This window comes from Aythya ferina, assembly GCF_964211825.1.
Source record: "Aythya ferina genome assembly, chromosome: 19".
NCBI classification, from domain to species: Eukaryota; Metazoa; Chordata; class Aves; order Anseriformes; family Anatidae; genus Aythya; species Aythya ferina.
Window position 1 is genome coordinate 2,475,694 of NC_140309.1, and position 25,393 is coordinate 2,501,086.

General features: G+C 46.5%; 1 protein-coding gene across 1 annotated transcript in view; it reads left to right on the forward strand.

The window, feature by feature from the left end:
• Positions 1-25,393, forward strand: part of CALN1 (calneuron 1) — a 192,388-nt gene that overhangs the window by 15,256 nt on the left and 151,739 nt on the right. The window contains exons 2-6 of the mRNA XM_084492997.1: positions 9,119-9,213; positions 9,342-9,630; positions 10,313-10,426; positions 12,986-16,929; positions 17,024-17,118. The gene's annotated coding sequence lies outside the window, so the exon portion shown is untranslated. The remainder of the gene's footprint in view (positions 1-9,118; positions 9,214-9,341; positions 9,631-10,312; positions 10,427-12,985; positions 16,930-17,023; positions 17,119-25,393) is intronic.

Consider the following 25,393-nt stretch of genomic DNA (forward strand, 5'->3'; position numbering starts at 1 on the left):
TTGAAACAGGCTGCCTGGAAAGTTGTCAAGTCACCATCCCCAGAGGTTGTCAAAAAAAGAGTAGATGTAGAGCTCAGTGACATGGTTTAATGGTGGACTTGGCAGTGCTACATTAAAGGTTGGACTAGATGATCTTAGAGGCCTTTTCCAACTTAAACGCTTCTATTTCCAAACACAGACAATGGTTTGGGGACTGCTTGATATTAACTTCATCTCCTACCAGACACAGTTCTCTTATACACATAGAAAAGAGCAATTAAGCAAAAGCAAGAGAAGAGGTACTTTGAAAGTACCTTGAACTCAGCTTGGAAGAAAACCTTTTTTTGATGTGAACTCCTTCTCCAGCCCCACAGCATCCCACCAGCCCTCGCAGGTGGACAAGAGCCAGATACTGTTGTGAGAAATACAGCTTCAATCAGGGCTGAGCCCTTCAAACCCAACTAGAGGGATGTAGAGGAGCTGGGAAGAACAAACCCCAACAATGAATAGCCTCCCACCAACTCACAGGTGTTCTTTGAAGGGTAGTTTGTAAACCTCTGCCAATGCCACTGGTGGTGGTGAGGTAGGGAGGGTGACAGCTAAGTTATTTGTGCTCTTGGGAAGTGCCATCCAACATCTCTATGCCTCAAATTTCCTGTGGCAGTTGTAAATCCACTGGCATAACCCTGACATGCAGACCACAGCAATTGCTGCTGCCTGGAAACAGGAGAAGGAAAACAAATCCCACAGGAGAGATCCCAAATTGCCCTGTGTGATCCTTAAAATACCATGAGGTGCTCTTCTCCCTGTGTTTTGAAGTGCCTCGCTATCACTAGTGAAGAGATGATTGCAAATGCCAGCAATCCTTAGGAGAGACCTTCACTGTGAAGTCTGTGCCTTTCTCCACCTGGCCCTTGGCCAACACTTGACTTTCTTTTTTGGCACCTTGTGCTGTAGACCCGTTGAACCCATAATGGCTGCAAACTCTTTTTGACATAGGCATGTTGAGACCCAGACCTTTGGTCTCACATCTCTGCTGCGAGTGTTTCTCCTTGCCCTTGTGTTGAGCATGCCCAGACCCTGGGTTGCGTGCTTCAGCTGGAAGGAAAAGCTGGAGCAAGGTAAGGCACTAAGGTGACCTTTCCTCTAGGACTGTGGACGTCCCTGCTGCCTGGCATTGCAAAGCCTGTAGCTGACTTGTGGTATCTTCTGAGGGTATGAAGACTGGTTTTAATGACCCAGGAGGAGCTGCTTCTTCAGACAGCTCAAGTGGAGAGCTTCCATCAGTCCCAGCCACACTGGTTAATAAGCATAATCTGGATGTGAGGTGGGAAGGATCATTGTGGTCCCCTAGAAAAAGACCAGCAAACCTGAAGAGCAATAAAGTGCAGAATATGGAGTTAAGACATGTAGATGTTTTTGCAGCACCTTTTGAAACAAGGAATCCTCAGGCAGCACTCACCTGGGGCCCTGGTGGATGCCCTGAATTTGGGAGAGGTTGAAGGGACAGATTCATTTTGCTACTGGCACTGTCTCCAGGATGAGTCCAGGGGATGTCTGCTGTGAAAGTGTGTAACTGGGCACAGATCCATGGAAATCCTCCCTGGTGCCTCTCCAGGTTCCAGGAATTTCCAGCTCAGGAGCCAACTGCACCGGAAAATTTTCCATGTGCACACGGTGTGATATGATGCATTTCTTCTCTGCAAACTTGTCCAGACTCCCTTGAAACAAAGTCAACTTTTAGCAGCATTTTGTTGGAAGCTAGGATTGGTGGCACTGATGAGCAGCATCGCCAAATTTCACAGCATCTTCTGCTGCCCACTGACTTGTTCCACGTTTATTCCCATTAAAGCATGTGACCCTTTTGCACTGGATGCTCTCCCACATCAAATATCTGCACCAGCACCCATGTGCATGTGAACACCTTAATCCTTACATCTGTTTTCTCAGTGCCAGTGAGGAAAGGGGTGGAGGAAGCAGCTTTTGAAGTGAAAGGCCTTTCCAAAGGGACTGAAAGGGGGAAAGAGGTTCAGCTTTAGGTCTGTGTGACTGTTGTGGTTTAACCTGGCTGGCAGCTAAGCACCACATAGCCATTTGCTCACCCTCCCCCCTCCCTCTCTGGGAAGGGGGAGAGAAACTGGAAAGTGAAGCCTGTGGGTTGAGATAAAGACAGTTTATTAAGACAGGAAAATAATAATGATAGTAGTACTACTAATAATAATGTGTATGGAACAAGTGATGCAAAATGCAACTGCTCACCACCTGCTAACTGATGCCCAGCCTATCCCCAAGCAGCTGTCCCCCCTCCCCGCCTCCCCCAGATAGCCACCCCTATTTATTGTTTAGCATGACATCAGATGGTATGGAATGCCCCTTTGGCCGGTTGGGGTCAGCTGTCCTGGGTCTGTCCCCTTCCAGCTCCTGCTGCACCCCCAGCCTGCCCATTGGCAGGACAGTGAGAAGCAGAAAAGTCCTTGGCTTGGTGTAAGCACTGCTCTGCAACAATTAAAACATCAGCATGTTATCAACACTCTTCTCATCCTAATCCAAAACATAGCACCCTACCAGCTACTAGGAGGAAAATTAACTCTATCCTAACTGAAACCAGGACAGTGACACCGGTCCTGCTGTTAGCATCCTATGAAAGTACAGAATAATCCCCAGTAACCACATCTGGTGGTGAGTAAGGAGCATAATAACAAGTCTGCTGTTCGTGGGATTGAGGCCTGAACTTGAGAAACTCTGAACATCCCCAGGGTGAGAAGTATTTAATACCTTCCTCACTGATGCCACCAGCTGAAACCAACCTGCACTAGGGATGAAGCTGCAGTCCCCTGCTTGTGCTTTCCCTGGCACCATCTCAGCTTTCTGCTGTGGGCTTTGAAGCTCACAAAAACACATCAGTGTTACAGAGGGTCTCCTACATGGGTACAAACCATTATTTTTTCCCTATGGAAGCCTTCCAGTTTTGCAACACTGAAAGTCATTGTTGGATTACAGTATTTTCTTGTGCATTATGCGTTTTCAGTTATTACTTCAATTATTTTACTTCCTCTGCAATTTACTTTCATATTTTATTCTATAATGGTCTTGCTGTGCCTAAGGATCTTTTCAGCTCTAATAATAATTGTAGCAGTAATAATATAAATCATCTTGGTGCTACCTGCATAGCAGGTAAAGATGCAGTTTGTATCCATAATAACAGAGATACATGGATCAACCGGGGTATTTTGACATCTTTTACTTCTCAAAGGAGAATTACCAGGTATATCTGCCATTCCCAAATACATGCCAACCCAGGTAATTCAGCATGTCCCCAGTGGTTATTGGGTATTATCAGCCTGTTTACACATTGCAGAGGGACCTTGCTGATGTTTTTATAGTAATATATTAAATCCTAAAGCTTTGGTGTAAGGGATGACTGTTCAAAGATCCCAAATGGTAATATTCCTTCACTTAAGGCACTGTTATTGATGTTGTGTCAGCATTATTGAGCTTTTGATTATCATAGCCATAATGGAAGTATTTATTTGCATTAAGGAAAAGCCCAGAGGCTGTATCATTGTCTGAACTGTCTCTGGCCACGGCAATTTACAATTTTAATAATAACAGAAGAATAGTAAAGACCTGGAGAATATCGGTCATTAACTGTCCTGCTTTTGCAAGTGGCAAACAGAGACGTGAGGAGTTTAAGGCTTATCCAGCTTTACACCAGCAATTGTGGCTGAGTCATGAATACCTGTCCCAGAGTAACAGCATAGGGCTGCAGCTGCATCAGGCTTGCATGTAAGGAGAATTATGTACTTGAGATGTTACATTCTCACCTGAATGCAAGATAACATTGTTTAGCAAAGGCAAGCAAAGGGGGGTTGTATCTGTAATGACAGGCTGGGAACTGTTCATATGAAGGTCATCATTTTTCCCAGGTGTGTACAGAGCCCTTGAGACCCACCAGAAAAACACAGCACAAGTGTGACAATGAACCCTCAAGCGTCAAGATGCTTTGGTTGGTGTCTGCTTGAGGAAATGCCAGGAAAAGGGGAACACACAGAATTTCACACACAGAATTTTCTAGGTTGGAAGAGACCTCAAGGTCATCGAGTCCAACCTCCAACCTAACGCTAACAGCCCTCCACTAAACCATATCCCTAAGCTCTACATCTAAGCGTCTTTTGAAGACTTCCAGGGATGGTGACTCCACCACTTCCCTGGGCAGCCTGTTCCAATGCCTCACAACCCTTTCTGTAAAGAAGTTCTTCCTAACATCTAACCTAAAACTCCCCTGGCTCAACTTAAGCCCATTCCCCCTCGTCCTGTCACCAGGCACGTGGGAGAACAGGCCAACCCCCACCTCTCTACAGCCTCCTTTAAGGTATCTGTAAAGAGCAATAAGGTCACCCCTGAGCCTCCTCTTCTCCAGGCTGAACAAGCCCAGCTCCCTCAGCCGCTCCTCGTAGGACTTGTTCTCCAGGCCCCTCACCAGCTTCGTCGCCCTTCTCTGCACCCGCTCAAGCACCTCGATGTCCTTCTTGTAGCGAGGGGCCCAAAACTGAACACAGTACTCGAGGTGCGGCCTCACCAGAGCTGAGTACAGGGGGACGATCACCTCCCTAGCCCTGCTGGTCACGCTGTTCCTAATACAAGCCAGGATGCCGTTGGCCTTCTTGGCCACCTGAGCACACTGCTGGCTCATATTCAGCCGACTGTCCACCATCACTCCCAGGTCCTTCTCTGCCTGGCAGCTCTCCAACCATTCCTCTCCCAGCCTGTAGCTCTGCTTGGGGTTATTGCGCCCCAGGTGCAGGAACTTAACATTTTCCTCTGGAATATCTGTCTCCCAAAGACAGACAGGAGAAGACAATGTGGTCTCATGGCCACAAGGAAAGTTGTTTTGAGATGAATGGTTCTGAATAAGGACAGAATAAAGTATCCTTCAATTTCTTCCTTGACAGGAGGAATAATTAAAAAAAAAAAAAAAAAAAAAAAGGCACCAGAGGGTTTCATTTGTACCTCCTGGTGAGAATTAGGCAGCATTATCAGACACAGCCACTCCTACCAGACTGGTTTACTGATGGAGAAATTACAGATGGGTCCCTGAAGCAGGGAGCTGTGTTTGGATCACACCCCAGGTGCCCATTTTGTGAATCATGGTAAGAGAGCAACTGTCTCCAGCCATCCCTCCCTTTAGTGCTCATTAAACCTCGACTCCATTTGCTGTTATTACTGCACCGGTTGGCTCAGGTCTTGTGCCGCCCCATAGCACACCTCCATGTCTGTGATAAATGTGGTACCCACACATCCTTTGGGCAGGACCCAGCTCCTCCCTGCCATCACTTTATTCTCCTTTTTGATGTTATATGAGCTCACATCTGCAGCCTCCTACCTTTAAGTCCTTTTTGGATCTCTGCTGCTTGTTCCTGGACGCTACTTACAAACTCCAAGTGCAGCTCTGGGCTTTCATTAGTGGCTCCAAGCCACTTGGAGTAGTATTCAAAATGACACTTCAGAGCCAAATGCTCAGCAACATTCGCTTGTAGAAATAGGATTTTGGGCAAAGTTTTCAGGCTGTCCTAAATCCCATTTCTGAAATGGCTGTGGAGCTTAGGACAGAGGTGGGCTTGATCCACAAGAGTCTGGCCAGAGGCTGTTAAAGATGCTGAGCGCAGTGTAAGGCTCCTTCATGGGGGATATCTTGTAGCCCCTGAGCTCCGGACTGTATTTTAGGTGTCTAAACATCATGTAAACCAGGTTTCCTGAAGCTCAGGCTTCATCGCGGTCCATGGAAATTGAAGTCCTGCATAAAATGAAATTTACGCTTCCTAAACTACTTCTGAAAATGTCACTTAGTGTCTCTATTGCATCTTCATTTGTGTTTACCTGAGCCCTCCATGACAAATTTTCTTTGTTAACTCTCCTGGCTTCTTCAAATTCTGTTTCATTTTCATTTTAGGTGCTAATTATTTTCCTCATGCCATGAAGTGCTTCAGTGGGTGGAGCAGCCTGGCCACTCACTCTTCTTTTATCCTTCCATCCCATCAAATAGCTGTGCTCATTCAGGCTCATTACACTTTACATCCTGAGCTCTAATTGGCGGTGCGTCACCAAGCCCAAGCCTCCCTGGAGCCTCCTGTAGCTGGCTCCAGAAATCAGAGATGATTTCTCAAGCTCAACAAGAATTGCTGTGGTTCATAAGCAACTATTTCTTGTTTGTCTTGAGCTCCCTTTTTCTACCCCAGTCCCCTAAGGCTTTCCCAGCAGAGATGCTTCAGCCAGGTAGGGGTGTTGAGGCATTTTGGGGATGCTGGGCAGAGGCTGAGGAGCAATGGGGCACGGCTCCCACCAGCCTCCATGGTGATGCTGTGGGCTGAATGACAGCCCCAGCTGATAAGCCCTTGCCTTCTCCATTATCATTCCATCATTTTGATCTGGATTTTGACACTGCATCTCTCCCCAGTCCTAATATAATGGGAAAGGAAATTATACATATATGAAAAACCAATTCACTGACAAAAGTCAAAAGCAATTTGACTGAAGCCGGAGTTGTTATCCTGTCTCTTATCACTGAACTAGCAAGCAGGACTGTTAATTTTGACTTGATTTTGTCCCTTTAAATAATAGAAACATATGATGTCAGGTCTAATGCTCTATCAGCTCCTGTAATGCCATCAGTCATATGAGAAATATTATGACATAAATATTTTTTAAATGCTGAATAGCTTCTACCCTTTTGGAAAAGATCCTATCTTAAATGGAATGAGCTCCCACCAAAGCAAAAAAATGCAACAAAAGCTGGAGTGGCTCAGAGCAGAGCAGAAGCTGTGGTGCTCACCTGGCCCTGTGTGGCAGAGGGACCTGTGCCCTGCCCTGGGGGCACAGGAGTGATCATGCTGTTCTGCCAGGGCTTGGGAGTTTGGCATGTATGAAACACCTGTGCTCACAACTGCAGCTGTCTCCTGAGCAGCTTTTGGGGACACCTGGTACAGGGCTTTTTCACCATCACCCCTGCCTTTGGGATTTGCTCCCATGCTCTGTGCACTACATTTTTGTTGGTGGTGGTGGTTTTGTTTTTTTGCTTGTTTGTTTTTAACTGCTGAGCTCCTGGGTGATATGGGATAAGGCTTGCTCCTGCAACCCTTTCCCTTGGAAACTGGGGAAACTTGAGCCCTCCAACATGGATAGCATTGTGTGACAGCCGGGTACAGGTAGGGCAGAGCTGCCTTTCTGGCAAAGGAGTTTTTGTGGTCTGAAGCAAGAAGGGCTTGCACCATGAATATACCATGCTGCAATATGATATGGTGATATCAGTAACAGGTTAATGCAGAGTGCAACTATAAAAATAATAGCATAGTCACGACTAGGAGTGAGTACATATGGGAAACTGGAGCAGGACTACTGCCCAGAAATTTCCACTGTCAATTCAGTCTGGGAAACGCATTTCATGTAGACTGAGTGGCTGATGTGCAGTCAGCATTTCTGTAGGGCAGGACTGTGCTGATAGAAGGGTGGTTGCAGGTAACCCAGCAGAGGTGTGTGCTGCCCATTTTCCTTTGAATTCAAGGGTTTCTGTTATCTGAATAGCCCCTATAGTACTGGATTTACAGTTTTAGACACCATGGTCCAGCACTGTGCAAAGACAGGCTGCTTCTGAAACCACCAGGAGCTCTAAGGAGTAGTGGCGCTGGCAGCACGCTCCTTCTGCACCTGTTTTATATTATCAGTGGGCAAAATCCTGAGGCCTTTACTCACTCCCAGAACAACCAAGGAAGAAAAATGCTTCTGGGGGAGGAGGTGTTTGTGAGGATGTCTTGCAGACGTCTCCTCGAGTAATCCACTGGGGAGGGGGATCATAGCTGGACCCCTGTTCTCTGCATGTGGAAAAGACCAGGGGATTATTCTTAAGCGGGCTCTTAGCTTTGGGATTTCCTGCATGGAAAGATGTGCTCACGCACAGTGGATGCTCATGCATGTGCCTGCAAATCCAAACAGACAAAGCCCCAGGCCCTGAGCCACAGCCCCACTGATGCTCAGTGAGCCTCAGCCCATGCAGCAGGAAAAGGCCGGGGAGCAGCCCACGTACCCAAGGCCAACCCCTCGCCACCATGCAGTCCCCTCTGTCCTCATCACCTCTGTGCTCAAGGACCTGAGGCTTTGGTCCTTTTGACCCCTTCAAGTCCTTCTGGCAAAGTCACAGTCTGTGCAGGGGCCTGGTCAGCTCCTCTGCCCAGCAGCCTGGCCCAGGTCTCTTTTCTGAGGCCCTCTGCCCAGCTGACACGCTTGCCTGGCCAGGGCCGTCCCTGTGTGATCAGCCTCTTCTGACAGCTTCTTCTGGCCAAAGCATGAGTCAATGCATGCCTGCAGGCTTTTCTCTTGCAGAGCAAACCCTCTTATACCACCATCCCTGAGGATTTCCCAGGTGACTGCACCATGGCCTAAGAAAGTCAGTGTCAGAGCAGGGGGATCGTGTCACCTGCACTTTCCCTCCAGGTTCTTTAATTTCTTCCCATCCTATCACCCCATCAGCTAACATTTGAGACCAACAAGGGCCTTTTGGTCCCTTCCCCATCCCAAAAAGGATGTCTGGGGGGCTATGGGGGAGCGTGTCCTAGCTCTCCTTGTGCCTCTCCTTTGTCCTTGGCATGGGTGGGTGAGGGTTGGCCAGTGGAGGTTTTCTAGGATCTTGATGAGGAGGTAACCACATGAGGAAGACCACATGAACAGTTAATCTTTGCTCTCCAGGACCCAGCTGAATTGATATAATCCCAAACATGTTAATGGAAAGCACTGCATGAAGATATTAGTTGTTGTGGTGACGTACTCCTTCAATTATTTGATTCATTCCTATCTAGTACAAATACAGGATTAACCCCAAATGAGGGCTTAGGAGGGAGAATCTCTTTAATTTTAACCTAAATCACATTAAAAAAAAAAATTGCTTTGGTGATTATGGGGTGATGATTTAGGAAAGGAAATAGGCAAGGCCCTATCAGTGGACAGGCTCAGGACAGCCCTGATGGTCACCCATGGATGCTTTGAGTAAAGTTGCTCTTCTCTCCCCTCCAAGACCCTTCAAAAACCCTCTTGCTCACAACTTTTCAGTTTAAAATTATTTTAGATTTTGGCTTTGGTTTTTTTTGAGCAGGCACTCAGGAGACCTCCTTTCCTGTTTCCCTTCCTGGAAAGGCAACGTATGACCTGAGACAGAGGAATGTGGGTGCCACTTCTGCCTGCACAGAGGTACAAAATACGGGAGCATTGTCCCATCTCTGCCTCTGCCAGAGGAGGAGGGACCAGTCCTGCTCCATCCCTTGTCTTTCCCCTGCCACAGCCCATTCAGCCTCCTCAGGGATTTTCTTGGCTTGTAGGTCAGGTGTTTTACCTACCGGACTGAGGCTTTCTCTGCACACAGCAGAGGAAAAACGTGGGGTGAAAGAGAGGCTGGTGAAACCTCTTCCGAGCCTGGCTCACACATCACACACCCACTGCTCCAGCCGTCCCTGTGGCCAGCACCTTCCTGCCTGCACATCAGCAAGGAGAGCTGTCTGCACTTGTTTCTACCCTGGGATCCCAAAATGAGGCCAGATTTTGCATCGGTTGAGGTTGCTGAGCTAAAAGGATGACGCAGAGCCATTGCCATGGAGACAGAAAGCCAAGGTAAGAGCCACGCTGCTCCTGGCAGCATCCTGGGATCAGGGACCTCGCCCAGTGTCCTGCAGCATCCTCTGAAGGAAAGCAAGGAACAATGCCCCATGCAGATGTAAGCATACATCTTAGCATCACTGTCGGGACTGTTTGCTGGTATCTTGATTTTAAGCAAGTGCCTCAGATCCATACAGGATGTAAATATTCTCAAGCACAGGTTGAAAGCTTCCCTCCTCCCTCCCCTGCACACTATCACGTGCCAGCTGCACGTATAAGAGCAAGCACAGTTTGCATCGTGTGCGGCTGGATGCAAGTTACACAATTTGGAAGCATTAAATCGTGCTTAGCATTTTAGGTAATAATAGCTACACTTCAAAGAGTTGCTTAATGACTCTTTTGCTGAGCCCTCTGAGTTGCTCAAACGAGAGTGGTGCAGGAGCTCATAAAAACCCAATTAGCAGCTGCGTGCACGCCGGAGCTCTTGAAATGCCAAGCGGGATTTTGTGGGGCAGAGAGCATGGTCACAGTGCCTGCAGTACCCAGTGTGCCAAAATCCATCCCAAATCATAATCAAGAACAAACATGGGGGCTGGAAAGTGCTTGAAAGACTCCCCAGTTGACAGAAAATGTTTTTCTTTTCCTGGGAAGAGGGCAGCCAAACTATTTCATCCTCTCAGGGAAATTTTTCATATAGCCAGGGTAGGACCCTGTGGCCAGTGTGGGATGCTGGGATGGGACACTGGCGAGGGATCCCATTTCTGAGCAGTTGCTGCACCTCCAGTGAATCAACCTGACACCTCCTCTTGCAGTGAGTTCTCAACCCCTTTTCTTGGCTCTTGGTGGGCTGCTGTGAAAATGCGCAAACAGCTACTTCTTATTGCTTTTCTTACTGGATGTGTGATTTGGCTTGAATGGGGATGGCAGCTGGGGACCTAAGGCTGTGTTTGATCATAGAATCATTAAGATTGGAAAAGACCTTCAAAATCATCTGGTCCAACCATCACCCTACTACCAATGTCACCCACTAAACCATATCCCTAAGCACCAGGTCCAACCTTTCCTTGAACACCCCCAGGTACAGTGACTCCACCACCTTTCTGGGCAACCAATTCCAATGTCTGACTGCTCTTTCTGAGAAGAAATGTCTCCTAATTTCCAACCTAAACCTCCCCTAGTGCAACTTGAGGCCATTCCCTCTAGTCCTATCTCTAGTTATCTGCGTGAAGAGGCCAACCCCCAGGTCCCCGCACCTTCCTTTCAGGTAGTTGCAGAGAGCCATAAGATCTCCCCTGAGCATCCTTTTCTCCAGACTAAACAACCCCAGTTCCCTCAGTCACTCTTCACAGGATTTGTGTTCCAGATGTCCATAGTGCAGAAGGTTCATGTTGTCCGTGCCAGGGCTGGGGCTATATGGCAGCCCCAGGATGACCAAGCAGGACTGGTGGCCCCATGATGGAGTCCCAGGAGCTGGGCGCAAACCTCCCCAGAGATGGGTTTGCCCATGCTGGATGGTGAAAAAGCTCATGGTAAAGTGACACAAATGGAGAGGTGGCTGTTGGCATCTTGCTATAACAAAGCCAGCATCTTGGCTTGTTTTGTTGTGTTGGTTCAGGTTGCTCTTTGTCCTTGTGAAAGAGCAAAGGACAATAAAGTGGCCACAACAGTAAGGAATGTGCACTGGAAATAAGAATGAAAGAGTGGGCTCTTTGTAGAGGCGCTCTTTGGCTTTCTACTGCTTTAGGCAATGCCTGGCTTCGACCGATAAAGGGATGGTGACCACGTTGTAACCACAGCACAGGCTGGCAGATTGGAATTGCAGTAATGAATGAGCCCTGCAACTCCAAACAGTCCTGCAGGTGTTTTGCTGAAAGATCCTGCAAAGGAGCAGAGCAGATTGCATGGGCTAGGCTTTTATTTGAATGATTTCCTGATTCAAGGCAACTTAAATTTTTCTAACCGTCTCTAAGTCAGTTAAAGGGAAAACAACAACAACAACAAACAGAGAAATAATTATGTGAACAGAAGAATTAACAGGATATACTTTCCTGTGGTTTTGTCCCCTTAAACTCTTTTGAGTTAAATTTGACTCTTCATCTTAGGGACATGATTTTGGTCTTTCTCTTTCATCCATCCAGTTGTCATGAAACCTGCTGGAAGAGCAGGCATTTGAGATCGTTGCTTCAGTATGAAATTAAGTTTGAGTTGGCCAATATATGCAAAAAAAAATTTTAGTGAAGAACTGGTGGATTGATGGACTGTTAAATGAATGTGTGGGCTGCCTCCATGACCTTAGCTTTTCCTTAGACTAAATATATTAAATGAAAAGCAGTCCTTAAAACTGTCAGTAAATGCTTTCCTATTTTTAATAAGTTTTGAATATTTAAACCAGCCCATCAATAAGGTTTCTTCTGAGTGCACAGTTAGTTAGAGGCAGATTTATGTCACAAAGCAAGATGATCTAGGTCTCCTTCACGTTCATCTTTTAAAACCTGTGTCAGTAGAAGTAGGGATTCCCATCATTTGCCTGTGTGCAGCTCTTGCCTGGGTTCTGGGAAGCCCGTGCACAAAATATCGACCCACTAGCCGTGGAAACAAAACAGCAAAACACAAAACCTCTTTTAGTTTCTAATTCTGAACAGCCATTAGTTGGAGCCCAGTTACTGTTATTTTATGTGTCTTCATCATATCTCCTTGTGCTAGGGCTAGTAATGCCTGGTGTCCCACTGTCTTGCAAGCCCAAGAAAAGTTTTTTTGCAGGACTTGCACCTTTCAAAGGGCTTTCCTGCCTGACATGTACCAGGCTGCATCTACTTTGGCTGAGCATGACTATGCCTAATTCACCTAAATTGCTCCCAGGAATGCAGAAGCAACTGGGACAGACAGACACATGCACATCCATGTGACATGAATGTAGTTTCATTTGCAAATCTAGGTGAAAACCATAATTTGAAATTAAATTAAAAATGCTTTATGCCGGGAGATGAATGAGAACTTCCTCTGTGGCCTGAGCCACATTTGTGACTTCACCACATAACAGAGGGATTTGGAAAGTCACAAAATGGAGATACTGGGGGCAGATATAGAAGAGTAGATTAAGAATCAGATCCTTCATGTATAGCTAGTTTGTTTGTTTGTTTGTTTCCAAATTCCTTTGAAGTCCTAAGTAATCCCCTGTGATATTTGGAGAAAGCAAACAAGGTTTTCAAAGCTTTTCCTTTGAATTTAGGAGAGTAAAACTCTTCCTCTATGTTTCTGACATGTTTTATTCTCTTTGCTTTTTTCTCTTTACTGAAGGGCTCTAATTAGTCTGATTAATTGGAAATGCATATGCCTATTTTATTGGCCTAAAACAATATTGCACTTTCAGAGTCCCTTGTCTGCCCAGAACAGATACACTGAATCCTGCTTCCATGTCAGCAAAAAGAGAATTATTGTCTCGGATTATAAATTAATTAAATCAGATTTGGAGTCTCCAGACAGCATTGCTGCCCTGTAGCAATATGTTAAATCAATGAAACTCTCTAGCCCATACTGGAAACTTTGAGTGGGAGAAGGAGCAATGGGTCTTCCAGCCTTGAGACCTATGCAAGTGAGCAGATGGTTTGCCCTCCAGAAAATATGACACAGAGAGACAGGATGCAAGCCGGTGCATGAAAATCATGCAGTAATGACAAAAGTTGACACCACTTGGCTTGAGAATGGAAGAACCTGCCCACCTGTGTGCTTGGCCACCCCTGGCTTTCCAGGCAGCCCCACCATTTGTGTCAGAGAAGATGTTTTTTTGGACAAGATCCTGCACAGCTCTGCATCTGGCTGATGGGTTTCCTGCAACCCCACTGCATGGATTGCCTGTCATCCCCCTGTCCCCGTGCCCAGCACACCCTGCAAAACTGCAGTCAGACACAAGCATGTGGGGAAGGATGGCTGAGCTTCTCCTGGCTGGAGTAGGGCAGGGAGGTGCCCCATACAAGGCAAGCACTCCATGCTCGATGCAGTCTGCTTGCTCTCGGCTAATTACATGGAGCCAGGGTGGGTCTGATCCAACTTGGAAGCTCTTCTCACCTGAAAAGCCTTTGCTGTGGTGTTTTTTACATGTTGCTATAATACCCAGCTCTGTCTTTTCATCTTATCCTCAGAAACCCGCTGTTTTCCCCAGCGTCACAAGAAGCTCTCTGCTAACATCCTTGTAGTTAATAAAATCAAAGAGATGCCACTTCCATTAAGAAAGCAGCAACACACCAGAAGGAAAATGAGCTGCCAACTGCAGCCTTGCTCGGCAATGTCCTTCTACCTTGCTCTGCCTGTGAAACCCCAAGCACCCCAACAGACACCAAGACCTGCCAAGTCAATGGGAAAACTTGATGGAGCCCAATGCGTCTTTTGCCCAATGCATCTCCCTTTTTAAAATGGTAATGTGATGGCTGTCTGTCCTGATAAGGCAGAGACATGTCAGAATGTCACTTCTGAGATACCAAAGCAGAGCAGTGTCCATGTGTTAGCCGGGCTGGAGTTCAGCTCAGGATGTGTGAATGGGCCACATTTGCCCTCTGTTGACACAATGTCCTGATGCTTTGTGGGTGCTGTGACACTGCTGGAGGGTGAAAAATAGGGGGCTGAGCACATCTGTGAGAAATGGCAACTTTGGGTTTCGTCAGCTGGGTCTAACGCTGTTGGTACCCTGGTAATGCAAATATTTGCAAACACTGATTTCTGCCTCGGACAAAATAGCTCCCTAGCTGCAAGCTTTCCAGGGGACTTGGTGCCCTGAAAAGACAAAACTGAATGAGGCCACGTGCAAGATTTAGGTTGCTGGAGAAAAGAAGCTTTGGACAAACCTTCCATGGATCAAACTTCACACCTAACACTGTCCGAAGAACGCAATGATAAAATCATGGTAAACGAGGACTCTCTTCAATGTCACTGTCACTAAAAGTGGCTCTACAGGCAGTTTCTGGATCCTCCATCTGCACTGCAGCAGGAGACCTCCTGTGCCATGGCTGTGGCTCAGCCCATTACAAAGAAAATAGAAGAGATGTAAAATTCAGATGCAAACATCAAAAAAATCTCAGAATTCGGGGTCACATCGTGCTGAGGTTTATTTGCCCCTCACTACAGCCTGCATCTTGTGAGGAGCTCCTGAAAGCAGTGCTTGCTGCACTGCTTGGCAAAGTCAGCCACAAGCACTGTGCCCCGCAGCAATGACCAAACTGGAAATCAGATAGCAGGCAGCATCCCACTTAAACATGGCACACATGGTCCATACTTCAGGCTACTTTCCAGTATCTCCAGAAAGAGATCTTTTAATTGAAAGCCTTAATGTTTCTCGTTATATTTAAAATTAGAGCGGAACGGCAATAAAATTGGTCATGGAATAGAGACAAGTTTTAAGAGAGAGAATGAAATGTATTTTTCATTTTTACATTGGAGCCCCCCCCCCCTCAGAAACCCATGCACATATAATACGTCAGTGCAAGGATTAATAATTAAAGGAACAACAACCGCATGTCTCTGCGATGCACATGAGAAAGCAACAATTCAGGCTGGAGGCTGCACTCTCTGGGGACATGCTGTTTTTGCTGGCATTTCACCTCCGCGTGGTGCTCCTCCTTTATATAGAGAAGTGCTTTCCTGCATCCTCTACCAAGGAACATATTGCCTAGTAATTTGCAGCTGATGGTTCACCTCAGCATTAACCTGGGAAATTGTATCCATGCTTGCCATCAGGTTGATTTTGGAAGTGTTCACACAGATCATAAGTGATTTGGATAGATGTGCTTTGGGGTGAAACCCTCCTGCCACTAGCAGGAACCCACTCAGTCTGGTGGTGCTGCTCCAGCTAACCAGACAGCCCGAGGGTGGTGCAACTCAGAGCTGCGGCTACCCAAGACTTGTGGAAAAGCAGGCTCCAAAACTGCTTTCTCTTGCCTCCCTAGAGCCAGATGGATGTCAACAGGCTACTGCGACGAGACGGAGCCTCTCCGTTCCTCAGTGTGGCCCTGGGCCAAGCAGACGCCGGAGCGCACCACTCTGCAGAGCTGTCCTGCAGCGCCATCCAGCACGCGCCCTCACCATGTTCAGGAGCACCTCACCGGGTGCTGAAGGCTCAGCCCCCAGGGCGTTGGTGTGCTTTGAAGCTCGAGTCCATCTCCGACTTGAATGCAGTTTCACTGACCAGGCCCCAACCATGATTCTTCTCCTTCCACATCTTTCCTTCCTCCATGTTGGTAGTCTCCTTTTTCATTAAAAAAAAAAAAAAAAACCCTGCTAATTATCTCAGCAGCTTGGAACTGGGTTGCAGCATGGAATTAAAACCAGCTTTTCATTTTGGCATCCACAACCTTGTGTAATTAATAAGAAAAGAGAAAGCCAGAACATGCAGGTCAGCCCTTAGTGTGAGGAGGAGATTGATTGGACACAGCCAGCACCAGCCATGATGCTCTGAAACTGGCCTCGGTGACGGTGGGTTGCATTTTGGGGCCAAACCAGGAAAAAAGAGGAGGAGATAAGGTTCTTTCTTTCCTGGTTGTTCCTCTTTGGTTTTTCTCATTTGAGCTTAAAGTCTGGACCAAGTCGAGCTCAATGCAAACCACTCAGTCTTCTGCACCTCTTTGCTGGGGAAGGAATGGGAAAGCAGTCCGTCAAGGCGTGACCACATGTTTTCACTGTGTGCCATGCTGAGAAAATCAGGATGCTCCAAGAGAGTCGACTGTTGGAGACGGATGCTTCGATGAAGATCTGGAAGACCCCTGAAGGAACCCAATGGCTAGGAAGTTGAAGGTGGGATCAGCACCACTTGCGCTCCTGATGGTGGCAGATCCTCTTCTGGCCACCTTGGCACAAACAAGTGGTCACCACGTCCAAACAGGAATGCTCCTGATGGCCATGCCATGCTGGGGTGACGCAGCCCTTCCCTGTGGCCACCCAGTGTGGGAGGGCAGAGCCTTTGGGCACCAACACTGGCATCCAGGAGAGGTGGTAGCACTAGGACAGAGGGGACAAGACCCTCCTCCCACCTTGCCAGAGCTGCCAGGAGCTTGTAGAAAGCAAACTTTCCTCCCTCCGTCTTGCCATGCTGCCAATAGCATCTCTGCTCGCGAGCGGCCGTGCCTGTTCTCCAAAGCATTGATTTACAATTTGTTGCTGCTGTCACCGAGGAACTCCCTCCGCTGCTTACTACGGGCTTGCTGGATTGCCAGGATGGTCCCGATGGGAGCCGAATTGCTGCTGGAGCTGGCAGGCCGGAGCAGGAGAGCATCGCTCCTGGGGAGCAACAACACCAAATTGGGGTTCTAGCCCTTTAAATCCGATCCGGTACTGGAAAAAAAAAAGAGCGAGCAGGCAAGCAGGAGAGAGCCTTCAGACTCTTTTAATTAACGCTTGTACTCTATTCTGTCTTCCCAAGTAGCGGTAGACACTCTCGCTTCTTCCGGACGACCTCGGGGCTCGCCAGCACCACGGCATGGCTGGGGGCAGCCGCTCACCTGGGACCGGCGGCAGCAGGTACGCGCTGGGGGCCGGGGCTGCTGGCACGGCTTCTACCCCTCTCTCGCTCCCCCCGTTCTCCCTCTCTTTCCATTTTTCTGGAGAGAAGTCCAACGGCTTGCTGGCCGGCCGCCCGGTGTGGGCAGGGTTGCGCGGTGCCCTCCCGCAGCGCACCTGGGGACACGGGGCTCTGCCTCCTCCCCTCCGTTCCCCTTGCTTCCTTTGAAATAACTGCGTGCATGCCCTAGGCGCTTTTATTCCTTCCTCTTTAAATCAAAGAGCTGCCACTCGGTGGAAGATAAGTTGGGTTACCTATCGCACAAATCACCGGAGAAGTTGCTCCCTGGCACTCTCCTCCAGTTGCCCCCGTGGCCACTGGCTCCTCTCCCCGCTGCCTTCCCTTGCACCAGGTGAAGAGAGTTTTACCACGTCCTTCCATGCGCACTGCACTATCAATGCAGAGCGTTTCTGAGGAAGCTGGATCCTAGGGTTTAGGAGCAATGGTGTTGTATTTGTTCTGGAGTTTCTACTCAGCGGCATAACCCACAGCAGCTTTCTCTGGGCTTATAAATTGCCCTTCGGTGGGAACATCGTGCACGGAGAACATTTAACTGCTAACTAGCACATTTGCCAATTGATTTTTCTCTCCCCCTCTGCGCCTAACTGAGTGATCTCTTCATTTATATTTCTACACACCAGAGCTTTTTCTTCAAATTATGTATTGCAGCTCCTTCCTCACCACCTCTGCAAGTGTCTCTGTGCATGTTTGGGATCCCCTGAGCTTAATGAGAGATGGCTTTTCTCCTTGCAGATGGATCCCAGGTGAGCAAGGGTCCCAAGGAGCCCTCTTCCCCACAAGGGGCTCTGCCAGGAAAACATTTGTCCTGGTGCTTAGCTGAGGTTAATAACACTTTTGACAAATAGCAGACCTCCTCGAGGCTTGAATTAGGGTTGAAAAAGCAGCCACTAATCTCCTTGAGAAGTGCTAGATTGTGGCCACTGCTCCCCGTAAATCAGGGGACAAGCAGTTTATGTATGGCATGTTGACATGTTAGCACAGCAAAAAAAAAAAAACTTTCATTAATCCACCAGCAAAAACTCCAGCTAGCTGTCATTTTGGAGGGCAGTGAGCTTGTTGAGGAGATGTTGTGAAGTCAGAATATCTTAAAGCACCTGGGAATTCTGGGGCTGTACAGCAGGGACAGAGAACCGGGCTTCTTGTCTGCAACAATAACTGCTGTAAGTGAAAGAGGGATGGGACAGGGAAACTTCCAAGTGAGCAAGGGAAACAGAGCTGTATGTCAGTATGTGAGCAGCTGAGCAAGTGCACCTGGAGGTATCAGGTGTTTTGTGGGCAGCAATATGTTTCAACTTGAGCAGTCGAAGAAATAAACTCAGAGAGGAAGAGATGCTGCTGGCAAGCAAAAACAAAGATGCTGGGGCAGAGAGAAATCTGTAGCATGGGCTCCCTGGTTAATTCATAGGGGTGCAGGACTGTAAATAAATTCTGTGTGCCCCAGGGATATGCATTTATTGGTTTTCCTGGTCTGTGTTCATTTTGTCAGTGGCTCTCATATTGTTGTTGTGATGCATACTGGTGGTGGTTTGTTTGTGACTTTGGGTGACATGATGAGGGAGCACGGCCCTTGCGACCGAGATGCAGGATAATAGCTGCCTTGTTTCCAGCTTGCAGAAGGAGAGCGAGTGACCTGGCAAGGAAACCTGAAAGTGCCTTTAGTTCCATGGCTACAAAACCTGGTTTGGGGATCTGAGCAGGGCTGCAGTTGAACTTGGACAAGAAATGGTTTTCAAAATCCACTATCTGTCGTTGATGGCTGTGGGTGGGCAAAGGAGATGCAACAGTGGAGGGGACCCCTTGGTTCAGAGCCCCCCCACACTGCAAGGGGCAGCAGCCAGTGATGGGGAGATGCTCTCCACCATGTGGCATCTCATGCACCCCCAAGAAGTGCCCCGGTAAGCCCTGTGCCACTGGGAGGGCAAGCAGTGGTGGTGGGATGAAAACGCCACCCACAAATAAAAGCAGGCAGAAATGAATAGAGCAAAACGTACATCTTGGTTCAGCAAAGTGACTCAAGCCTCGCAAGCATGCAGAGGGTGGGGAGTAATTATTTATAGTGCCATCAGCAGAAATAATAGAATGAAATGAAGGACTGAAAAGTTTTGCTGACTATCAGGGAACACATCCTGGCATGGGCTGACGTTTCCCAGGCCCAGACCTTTGCATCTCTTGAGCTACTGAGCTTGCAGCCTGGAGCCCGGTGCTGGTGGTGGCCGGTGCCAGCAAACCTTTGCCAGGGTGGGACCCCACCAAAGACAGATGGGGAGCATGGAGGAGCCGAGCTGAACCTGTGTGGAGGATGGGATTTAAAAGCGAGATATGGCTTCCACCCAGGGTCACCTCTGACATCTCAGCTGGGATTTTTCTCCTTGTTGATATTTGGACAAGAGCACAGTGAGTGGTGCTCTGCAGCAGGGGAGGGCTGGGTTTGGGTTCCCATGCTAATTCCATGAACGCTGAGATTAAAACACAGGGAAAGAAAGCCATTTTCGAGATCAGCAGTTAGCGTAATCCAGTGCATTGTCCTCTGTAATTAAACTCTGTGTTTTGCGTTTCAATAATGCTCTTGAACCATCATGACAAAAGGAATTAGAGGGATTGGCAGACAGACCCAGGCAGAGAATTGCTCACCTGGCATCACTCAAATTAAAGGTGACCTGCATAAGATTTTATTTTCCAAATTGAGAAAATTGAGTTTGGGCTCTTCTTTGTGGCTTTGTGGTGATGAATAGGCCTCTTTTTATTTATTTATTTATTTTTTCTTTTCTTTCTTTTCTTTGGTTACAAATGATGAGTAGCATCAAGCTTGTCTCCCCCTCTTTGGGTAGATGTGTTGGAGGGCTGCTGTGGGTGGAAACTTGAACCCCATCAGGAAGCCAGCCCCCATTATATTTGGTATTTGGTCTCCAACATCCTGCAAAAATTAACCAGGCAATAAGTTTTCTGTAAGCTCGTTCTTCCATCTGTGCTTCCCCCAGGCTACCTGATAACACAAGAGACCAGTCTACGAGTGGGCACAAAGATCAGAGCTTCACAGAAGTCCCAAAGGGCAATTTGCTCTGTCTTGTCCTGCTTGTCAATCTCCTATCCAAGATTTTCCTTCTACACACAAGACCTGAATTTCTGAAGAAAGAGAAGGAAAGTAATTCTTTTTTATTGTAGGTGATAACCTCTCCCACTCTGTCTAGTCCGTACACTGGAAAAAGCAGAAACACAAAAGGCACAGCTCTCATTTTTGCTTTTTCTTTGCCAGCCACCTTTAAACAAAAGAAAAATAGCAGGGTATCTAGAGCAGGAAGGGACCAAAATGGATCTGACTGAGATAAAACCTAAATTTGCTCTTTCTAGCTGCTAGACTCTAATACATTCTTCTATTCAGAACAAGGGACATATGTCAACCCTATTCTACATCTCTGGCAGGATATTACAGTTTGAATTAGTATGATAAATTAAAAATAGTCGTAAAATTCTACAAAGGTCTTAAATCGTAAAAATATATTGCATGAATGAAATTGCATAGTTATTAAGCGACGTGTTTGAGATATAAACATTAGCGTGGCACCGGTCTAGAAGAAAGAGAGCAGTGAGGGCCAGGGACACGGGGTAATCCAGATGTGGGGTTATCTTTGCTAATCATCTGTGTGGTTTAGCTGGATTCAGGTGGCCTTTGAGGGTAGGCTAATCCACCATCTGCTGCTGTATTTCTTCTTTGATTTTTATCCCTTTTTTTTTTTTTTTTTTTTTTTTTCTTAGGGATTCTGATACGGTTTTCCCCTTTGAACATAAGCTACTTTTAGTGTATTAGCTAAAACCTACATTTTAATGGAAAGAGGTAAGAGACTGCACAATGTAAAACGTGTTTTCCACGACCACCCAGAGACTGCCAAAAATCAATCATCTACTAGAGGCTGATCTTTAAATAAAGTTAAGCTAATTGTATCAGAAGCCCTGGGGGTCCTTGAGAGCAGGTTTTCAAGAGAGTCACGTATAGATGATGCCCAGTTTGATATAGGTTTCATGCTTCAAATCCTTTTGTGCTGGGACCTGGTTTGCTCAGGAACTGAATTACTCTGAATCTGGCTCTTACCAAAGCATTGACTCCAGACTGAGAGCTGCCCAAGTGTTTGGGAGCCGGACTCACTGTTTCAAAGTGGATTAATTGATTCTTAGGAGTTTCACATGCTTTACTGGAAGCTGGCAGGACGTCCCTAGGTGGTTTTGCAGAAGTTTCTCTTGGAGGGCTGTATTGCAAGAGTAAGGACAGGAATGGTCTGGCACACACAGAACTGTAAATGAAACAAGAATGTATTTTAAATGTACTTTTCTTTTTGCTCCATCATAAATACACTTTGGCGAAACAATCTATGAAGCTGGGAGAGGATTAACTTGAGAAGAGTAAAGGTCTTCCAGGGTTTAAGAAGGAGAAAGTTCCTATGCTACAGGACAGGCATCCTTGGGCAGGTGACACAAGTCTGACTGCCCAAGGGATGCCCACTGTTTCTATGATGTCCACCACTACTGACACCAGGTAATGACTCCAGAGTTGCAGCCATGCCCAGGAAGAGAAGTCCCGAGTGTGTTGGCTTGGGGGGGGATCGGCTGGTGGCTCCTGGAAAGGGCAGAAGTTCAGGTTGATGGTGGAGATGAAGCTGTTATGTGTTACAACAAGTGAATTAAAACCCCTAAATGGATTATAAGGCACGCATTGTGGCATTGCCTAAAAGCCTCTGTTAGCACCCCTTGGTAATGCACACTAGTCCGTGCAGTGCCAATGGGCAGAACGTTGTGCAGCCACAGGACATGTGCTCCTCCTGCGGCACGATGCCCCAGGACATGGTGGGGCACCCCGGTGTCAGGAACAGCCAGGAGTTTGCTGCTCCCATCCCATGGAGACCAGTCCTAAGGCTGTCTGCTTTCTGAGTCTCTGATGACCGTACAGAGTGGGAAGAAGATTGAAATGTAACAGAGAAGCCTCACCCTTGACAAGCAAGTTGAAAGAGTAGGTTGATTCTTTTCTGCATCAGATTGGACCACAGACTGAAAGTGCTATTTTGTCCTGTGACCTGCTGATTGAGGAAACAAAATGATGTGGTGCTGTCATCAAGAAGTCTGATAAATATTTTATTCCCTCCTGAAATGTTGTTTATGAGAGATGCTGGCTTTCTCTGGGGTACAAGAAGAAGATGGATCTATGGAAAATACTGTCACTGCTCTTTATGACCTAGATGAACTGTGTAACTTCAACAAGGGGTTTCATGAAATGATATGGACTTAAATCATTTCTGGCACAAAAACCAAGAAGGACTCTACCTCAGGTCTCGTTTAATGCCCGAGAAAACAATTACAGGCCTAGACAGGCTAAGAGCAACCAGAAGCTCAAGGAAGAAAGGAAGAGGTCCTGCTAACCCCCCAGTAACACTGACCCTACTTCTGCCCCATGCCAGCTCCTAGAAACCCATCAGATGATGTTCTGGGCCTGAGATGGACCTCCCAAACTGTGTGAAGGTGACACAGGGTCAGCTGCAGCTTGGCAAAAACCACTGGTGCAGGCAAGCCTTGGCAATCATATAATGAGTGTTCTGATGAGAAAGTCCCAGGCAGAATGGCACAGCTGCAGCGTGTCCGTGCATATCCATGACCAAGATGGCACAGAAGTGCCTGGGACCCTGCAGGCAGATGTGGGTCTGCAGACCTTGGTCCCCACATGTGTCAGCCTGTTGTCATGTTGGCATAGGCCCATAGCCTTCTCCAAGCACTGGTAATTTTCTGGCTTTTCCTGTCGATGACACAGCGAATGCTTGGACTTCTGAAGTCACTTTTGATTTCTTCTGATTGGTGGTTTGGCTTTTTAGTATAGGGAAAAAAAGACAAGTGTTTTTGAAGACAAGTCTGTGGAAGTCCCTGAAAACAAACAAACAAAAACGTATTTTTTTTTGTTATAATGTGCTTAAGTCAGATTAATCATAGAGGATATTAAAGAACAGACTAGCTGAATTTCATAGAGTGAATTATGAAAAGAACCTGCTCTGTGCAAAGCATAGGGTCACATTTGATGACTCACTAGGCTTTTTCTTGACTATTAGTTGAATGCTTTATGTCCAAAATGTGATCCACATAAAATTGGTGCAGTCTGATGGAGAACGTCTTCTAGCTCTCAGTGTCCAGCAGCTACAGGAGGAAACATTCCCTTCTATGTCAGCAGAAAAAAGCCACGTAGTCTCTGTCTCTCTCTTGACATAGCTGCTATACATCGTGAGAACAAATTCCCATTTTACCTAATATCCTGGTATATCCTGCAGGTGCAGCATATACCTTCTCTTACAACTTTCCACCTTCTGTTGGATACTCATGAACACTTCCTGAGCTGGAAGCTATGTCTATTGCATTTTCAGTGAATTATTTAATTCCTCCTTGAGCCTATTTCTGCTTTTGACCACCATGAAGTCTTCCAGCAAAAATTCTACAACATAATCATACATTCTTTGCAAAAATACTTCCTTTCACTTCTTTAAAATCTGCTTTTGGTAATTTCATTGAATACTTCCTAGGTCTGGTGCTGTGAGAAGCAGTATGTATTTGTTCTCTATTGACCTTCCCCATGATGTTGAGGATCTGATAAAATTCTGATTTGATAAGTGTCTCCTACATCCTTTTCAACCACTTCTTTGCCAGATTGAAGGGTCCTAATGTGTTAGTCTATTTTTGTACAGAAGCTGTTCTCTGGCTTTGTTCAACGTCAGTTCCTTCCTCTGACCCTTTCTCGCTCCGTTATTTCCTTTCTGGGATGCATTGAGCAGAAATGTGTACATCACAAAAGCGCACAATGGATTCAGGCAGCAGCATAGTTTCAATTTTGTTCTCTATTTCTTTCCCAGCAACCACTTGCATTATATTTAATCATGGTTATGTGAACTTTGAGTTTATGTTTTCAAGGAACTAACTGTATTCTTCCCAGTAACTCATTCCTGAATGGTAATCACTAGTTCAGGGCTTACCATATTGTAGGTAGACTACAGGCTATTTTTCTCAATGTGCATTATTTTGTGCTGTTTGGCACTGAAATTCAGCTCTTATCTTATTTGTGAGACATTGCGTTTTGTGATTTTATTTATTTATGTATTTAACTGCTGCAACCAGTTCTGGTTTGATTATCCTGATTAATTTTGTACCACTAATAAATTTTGTCATCTCACTCGTCACACACTCACAGTCCCCAGATCATTTCTTAATAAATGAGTAGATCTATTGGACAGGCCTCTCTGGGACTGCCATAGGATGCTTCTTTCATTATGAAAACAGATTATTTATCTCTGTTTCTTGCCTTCATTTCCCACCTCCTTCATAATGAAAAACAATGCAAACAATTCATTTAACCTTTCTGCTATGACCTGTCTCTCTTGAGTATGCTTTTTATGCAGTGATCATCTATCAGCCACACCACCTCTCTGGCAAAACTCCTTCCCCTAATGTTTCTGAAGAGGTTTTATTGTTACCTTTTATGTCTCTAGCAAGTTGTTGCTCAAAACCCTTTTTGGCCTGCCATATCATTCTTTTCCATGCAATTTGTCACGTTCAGGAATCTATTTCCTCTCTTGAGCATGACTTGAGCTTTTCAAGAAATGCCTTTTAACTCCTACTCCACTGTGTAGCTGCACAAACTTTTTAAACTCTGCTTTGTTTGTCAGTGTATGTTTATTCCAGGCTTGCAATATGGAGTTTTAAAACTGTTATTTTACACTTCTAACTGCTCCTTGCAATTTCTTCTCAAGCAGCTTCTTCATTTTTGATGTACTTGTCATTTTTAAGGTCATATGAGCAACACTTACATCTTGAAGTAGGTCCTGGGCATTTTAGAATCAGAATGAGAGCTGCTTTACTGTGTCTGGACTTGGTGATTTTAGCTCTGCCAGTCAGTTATTTATGATAGTCAAATATTATTTTAGATGTCATGCCTCAAGTGAGATATAGAGGTAGCCTATGCTGCATGTCTTCGCATTGCAGAGCTGCGCCAGTCAGCATCATTCCAGCAAAATCCAAGTGACAGCTGCATCCATATCCCCACCCAAATGGGGATCCCCATTCTTTGACTTCTGACTGTCGCAAAAATGTTGAAGGCAACAGCTCTGAACACTGCTCTACACTTCTCCTGACTTTGTATGGTACTGATAAATCAACAACAGAAGTAGCTGGTTTCCCCTTCCCAAAACCAGCTGG